Source organism: Triplophysa rosa, linkage group LG2, assembly GCF_024868665.1.
Source record: "Triplophysa rosa linkage group LG2, Trosa_1v2, whole genome shotgun sequence".
Lineage (NCBI taxonomy): Eukaryota > Metazoa > Chordata > Actinopteri > Cypriniformes > Nemacheilidae > Triplophysa > Triplophysa rosa.
In genome coordinates, this window is record NC_079891.1 from 31354143 (window position 1) to 31360894 (window position 6752).

A 6752-nucleotide genomic window follows, 5' to 3' on the forward strand; every position below is an offset into this window, starting at 1 on the left:
CCAGATCACTTCATCACTGACAAGCCGGAAACTTCCTTTGTAAATACTCAGGTGATAACAGACAAAATTCAGGGCTTGATAAAACGGGACAGACCGTAAAGTTTGCGCTCTGCAATTACGCGTATAGGGTACAAGTGGAAAAACAGGCTTAGATTTTGCGTGCTGAAAAATTAATGATGAGTACATAAATAATAAATATGAATAATGCAGACATACGTCACACGTGTAATTTCTTTTTTCTTGTAAAACCTGTCGATATTTCCGTTAGAAACCCATTGCATTCTTTGCAAGTACAAGTTCAAACGGATCCATCAACAAAAGATTGACGGGGAGATTGCATTTATATATTTGTCTCTAACCAAGATGCCTTCAGGGAAGAGCGATGCGCATTGTATTCTTTTAACCAATGCACCTCTTTTTTTTCTTTTCAATTATTACAAAAAATATTAGATTAAATTAGATTATTATTGTTGTTGTAAAAAAGTGCATTATCCAGGATGCTTTATTTACATTTATGCATTTGGCAGACGCTTTAAGCAACTTACTGTGCATTAAAGCTATATATTTTATTTGGAATTTATCTTATTTATTTTTGTAACATTTAGCAGACATTAGGCATTAAAGGTGTTGGGCCATAACCATTTAATACCAGTGATTAAAATATAGATAAAAGTTGCACTTAAATAAAATTGCACGACATTAGTTTGAATGCGGTTGTAAGGGAGCCACATTTCCTGATTTGTCTATCAGCAGAGTCCAGAATCCACCAGGTGTTTGTCTGTATTCTTACGCTCTTTATTCATGAATACTGGCTTGCCGTATTGCAAGCATTCTTTTAAATCCAAATTACAACACGAAACTCTTGTCTTTAAATGCATTACAAGAGTTCCATGCAGTTGGTTTTGTTGGTTCGATTGTTTGTTTTAATTTTTGAAGACAAATTTAAAAGTTTAAAAGAAAGTCAAATCAGTATCAGAAATATACTGTACAGTTTGTGATATCTGAGTCACACTTAACTGAGGATAAGTATTAGGCCTACATATTTTTTTTGCAATTATGTTTAGTATTATTAAAGTCAACTGTCAAAACGTTTTAAGATAAACATTAATGGGACGTTTAGTGTAAATTTTTGCATGATACATATAGATACCGATGAGAACTGTTTTAGTTATTTAGTTTGATCCAAAAGGAGATCTTTTCATACAATACCGTTATCTTAATCACTATATGTTAATGGAGAACAAATGTTGTTTGCGGTAGGCTTAATTCTTCGTTTAAATAGAGCCCCTTTTGTAAATACCTAAATAAATATTTTATATTTTGAGTCATATTTTCTATCACAAAAATGAAACACAAAATAAATGAGTGAAGTAAATGTATTGAGATCATTTTTTTGGTTTACAATGCTTAAACGAAAAAACTTTTGATCACTTTCTGTATTTCTGAGCATTTTATTTTACAGCTCTTTTGTTGACAATCCGCTATCTTCTGGGCAGAGGGGTTCTACCATAAATGGTCCCACTTTACGCAACCAATATAATCGAAATTATTTTTGCAAGATTGTTTATCTCCAGATGATAAATCTATCATTGAAAAACATTAGAAGAAGCGTTACATTTCCTATTATTAATAGATTAAAGAAATAAATCAAAAAAATTGAATCAAAATCATCCCTTGTCGCTTATGGGGAGGTTTAATTAAATTGGATGTTAACAAGATATTATTTCGTCATGCGTTATGGTTTATACTGCAGTTACATCCTACAGCTGTTTGCTTTATTTTAATCACATTATGTATGTAAAACATGAGATAAAGTGTTTCATTTCATTCTTAATTTAACAGAGTATATTAAATGACAAAATGATATCCCATTTTGCCGTCATTTAAACATAAAACAATATTAAATATAATTAATTATATTACCTAATATCCTTATTGTTGAGGAAATAATATCTTTATGTAAAACGCAGCAAGAATGTTATATAATATAAATGTATTATTATCAATGCATTATTATACTACTTTTAGTGGTGAATGCCCAATCCACAGTAAAGGGAACGAGTTATTCTGGAAAAATGTTGTTTTCACACGAATGTTTATGATATAAGAGGGGCATAGTTCTAGCAGTTGTTCATGCACTGCGCGTCCACGCATTAAAGAGAGTGATAAGTGAACTGTGTGGTCCTGCGCGCGAGGTTCGGGTCCTCCTGTAGAAACACGAGACATGTGCTCGCACCCATGCCTCATTAGAAACCTCAAGAAACTTTAATATGTTAAGACATGTTCTGCACCTTTTTTTAGGTACGAGCATGATTGATCTGCGGTGAAAAACATTGCAGACACCCAAACAAAAATACAATCCTAATTTCAGGCCCTGTCTCCAGGCTTTCACGTTTTGCGTTTCTATCAGCATCCAAGATATATGAAGCGGATCCTGCAGTGCAGAATACCGCCTCCGGGCGTTTTTAGGTAGCTATGATTTTAACAAAAGGAGGGAGAAAAATGGTCATATGTTAATAAGAACCAAGATCAATTAGCAGATAATAAATCATGCCGTGTCAGAGCAGCGAGCGGCACTGATTTTCAACATTCATACATGGAGACGGTGTAAAATCCTATACTATCTAAATATTAGCCCAATTTCCCGAATAAGACCCGCAGGAAGTGAGCAGTTGACCGCTGGCAGTTGGGTTGCTGAGTAGATGTCCCCTGATTCCCGAGCTGGTTTCATAGCAGTTGTGTGCAAATACACACGAGGATGCCTAGACTGGATTCTAACCCTAAAATGCAAATATTGTTTTTCCAAATACATGCATTTCCGATTTAACAGGTTAATAAATGGATATGGATATCAATGCTGTTCTGAAAGGCAATGTAATTACAATATGTAGCGTAATGAGTCATTTTCTGGATATATATATATATATATATTACAATTAATTACTATCATTATCGTTATTATTAGGCTACATTGTCAACATTTTGTTTTTTTTTCTATTTTTTCAGTAGCCTATTTTCAATTCAAATATTTCTCGGTATATTTTTAATGAAATATCATTTATTATTATTATTATCATCATTATCATTATCATTATAATCAGTTAGTATTAAAACTAAATTATTAAAATGATCATTAAGTCAATGGTCATTTAATTAGTATAAAATCATTTTCTCAGGTAGGTTTATCAATATGTTTGAAAACGAAGACATCCACCAAAGCTGTGATGCGACGTGATGTTTTTTTGGATAGTTTTGCTCAGAATCACTGTCATGGGATCTGTCTTTCAGAAACGGGAAATGTGACAATAACCGGGGACGCGAACTGTAATAACATTTACAGTAAACACGCTTCCTTTTTGGCTCGAAAATTTAGGTTTCCTGTGAAACTGTTCGTTTTTTATTTTTGTCAATGTGAACGTAAAAACACAATGGGCATGGACAAAGCGTTATCCCCTCGTGTCCAGCGGACCACTAACCTTGAACGTAAAGTGCAACCGTTGTCACGCAATTTTTGCTCATAGGGCTGAATATATTTACGGTATGATATGATAACTCCTGTTAGAATTTGAGTTTGTAAATAAAGTAGTCAAGCTTACAGCTCCAAAACAGTCAAATAGTTTTCACTGATGTAATATTTGCCTTTTATTTTTTAGGTCTATGAACAACAATGATAATAATACTTATTTATTATATAATACTTATTTATATTTGCTAATATCAAGATTTCTATAGCCTATTTTTTTGTTATTTTTAACAATAAATAAAGTAAATATTTTTTTTAACCAAATTCACATATTTTTGTCTCATTTTGTCTTTCTTAGTGTTTCATCCTGTGGTATGACACCCTATTTATGAAGAAGAGCTACAAGACCCTCAGGCAAACACCCCCAGTCCTCCTCATCATCCACACCAATCATTCTTGCCGTCTTTTACTATGTCTTGGATGATAGTTGGTGCTATTGGTGCATCTCAGAGAGGAAAACATAAAGAACACTATTAAGTATGGACCTGTTACTGTATTTAATATATTTTACTGTTTGAGAGCTAAATAATGATTTTACAGGTGCAAAACAGAGTGCAGTTTTAATTTTAAATTTAAGGTTGGCATGTGTTTTTCTTCCACATTGTAGCAAATGATAAATGTGACCATATAGTATAAAGGCTTGAAAGGGTCATGAAAGCATATTTTGCAAAGTACATTTTTCACAGAGAGACCATGGAATTTCCCATCCACTGAGATTTTTCCAAAAAATCACTTCTCCTCTCTCTCCCCCGCCTTTGTTTTAAAATGGGAAAAGCTTTTAGCTTTTGAAAAGTATCCTTTTCCTATCTGAGCAGAGGCGGCAAGCCCATCATCACCTAACCCCTCTCCAGCTCTCCTATTGGTCTGCCTGTAAATAGCTGACATTCCTGTTACAAAGAACCGATGATATGGAATAGGGGTAGCAGTGGTTTTCCAAATTAATTAAGACCCCTTTTCTGTCTGAAAGGGATCGTCTTTTGTGTCTTTAAGTCACGTAAAGCTCAGAATTAAAGAAGAGTCTCTGTTTGTGACCATCGCATGCGCTGGTTACGTGACTAAAGCTCGGGAGAACGGTCTTTATCGTTTCTATCTCCACCCTGTTTTGCTCCAGTTGACCTCTTCACCGGCACAAGCTAGTGTTTATTTTAATATGCAAAGGTCTCATGTTGTTAGTCGGGGAGATCGTAAGCTCATCTCTCTGCCTTGTTCTTTCTCTTTTGCTCACTCCTGCTGCTACTGCGGACCACCGATGTCCATTCTGTTGCTGTACTTCATTTCTAGGAACCAAAGCTGGTGTTAAGCTGCTTGGGCATAAAAGTTACAGTTTAAGTTCCTCTTTGAGTATTTCTGCTATTTCTATGTTTTCATCTGCAGTTTTGTATAGACTACATTGCAGTCTACAGCTGTTTACAGATTTAATGTTTTTGATCTTTATTTAAGAGAATACAATTTATACGGCACCCTCGTGTCCAGAAGAATGGCCTAAAATGTCAATCTTTTACCCATCACCCCCAGGCACAATGTCCAGTTGATGTGGATTAAGTTATCGGCTATGATAAAGCCTCGTCCACAGACAGCAGACGATATGAGAAAACTCCATTACAGTTTCTTGTGTACCACATCTCTGCTCTCCAGATGAAGAACAGGAAGTTGCATGCCAATATGAGCAGAATGCTGTATTTGTAAGAAAACTATTTATACGTGATATTTTACAACAAATTTACATTAGACACCCAATAATCATTTTAATGTGACCCATTTAAAGTGTTTCAGGTTTTTTCCAAATGTCCATGTGTTGACTCATTATATATGGCACGGCCTTGAGAAAGAGAAGACAGCCTCTCAGCCAATCAGACTGCAGTTCTTCTCACAAGGACGGGTGATTCATCTTCTTTGTTGATGATATTTTTGTGAAGTGTGTTCTCACAGTGAGGGATAAGAGGCCGTGTGGTCCAGTTAAGGTCTTTGTCATGGTGTATGTGCGTGTCTCACGTCCAGCATGCCCTAAATGTACATGGAATGTAAGTTTATGCATAGTCAGGTGCAGTGCAGACCTGGTGTGTGCACACAAGTGCGTGCAGACCTGGATTTCTTGGCTCTCGTGTGTGTGTGTGTGTGTGTGTGCAGTTGGCATGATACACTCGTAGACCCTGTAGTAGACCATGGCACTCTGACTTAGTTTGTTTGCTGTATTTTCATTGGGTAATTCAGACAGACACCCCCTCATCATTTATGTACAGTTATGGGAATCTCTTGCACTCTGGCGAAGGGGTGTTAAGACTGTTTACGGTTGGCCGTACAGATAGAGTTATGGGAACGGTGTAGGTTGACTGCTGCGCCTCGCAAAGTACGTAGAAGCCATATATTATGTTAGTCACACTTGCTTCATTCGCATCCATTAAGGCGAGTTTAGAAGATGGAATGACTGTTTAAGAGTGAGAAAATAGTACAGCGGGTTACGTTACTTGTTTATTGTATGGGGTTGAGTCTGTTGTGGCATTTACATTTTGAATTCCGAAGATCTTCATCGGACTGTGATGCATCATAATGACTGTCTGTGTATGACAACTATGAAGTGTCTCAAAAATAAGAAGGAAAGAAGCATACAGCAGTTAATAATGAATCATAATTGTGTTTAAATGTTGCAGTATTACAGCTAAACCTTACAGAATCATTATTTTTGTGTTAAATAATAATCAATACATCATAAAAAAATTATAATTCCTTATTTAGATCAAATTTTTTTCTAATTTTTGGGATGGGCTGAATTAAAAACCCAGTTTAGAAATTGTAAATACATATTTTGCATTATATGAAAAAACACTTTATTTGGGTATACTGTAAATTGAGTAATATATAATTTTTGCTGCTTTTATAAATGACAAAATAATTTTATATTAATGAATTGTTTCTACTTCCGACAATTGGAATATACAAAATAAAAAGGTCCTATTTTGTCTGCACACAGGATTTTAATGCTTTGTGCTATTGTATGCATTTTTGAATAGTAATTTACTGCTTTTATATATAAACTTAAATAAAAATAAAGATTCACATTCTAGCTTTTAGTATATCACAAACGTTTTTTTTTAAAGATAAATAATAATGATTATTTTTATTATTTAAAAAATAATATTTAATTTGTATTTTAGTGGTCAAACTTTTGTTAAACATTTTGCAAGTCCTTCAAAAACATTCTAAACCCAACATTTTCAGACACTCCCTGGCG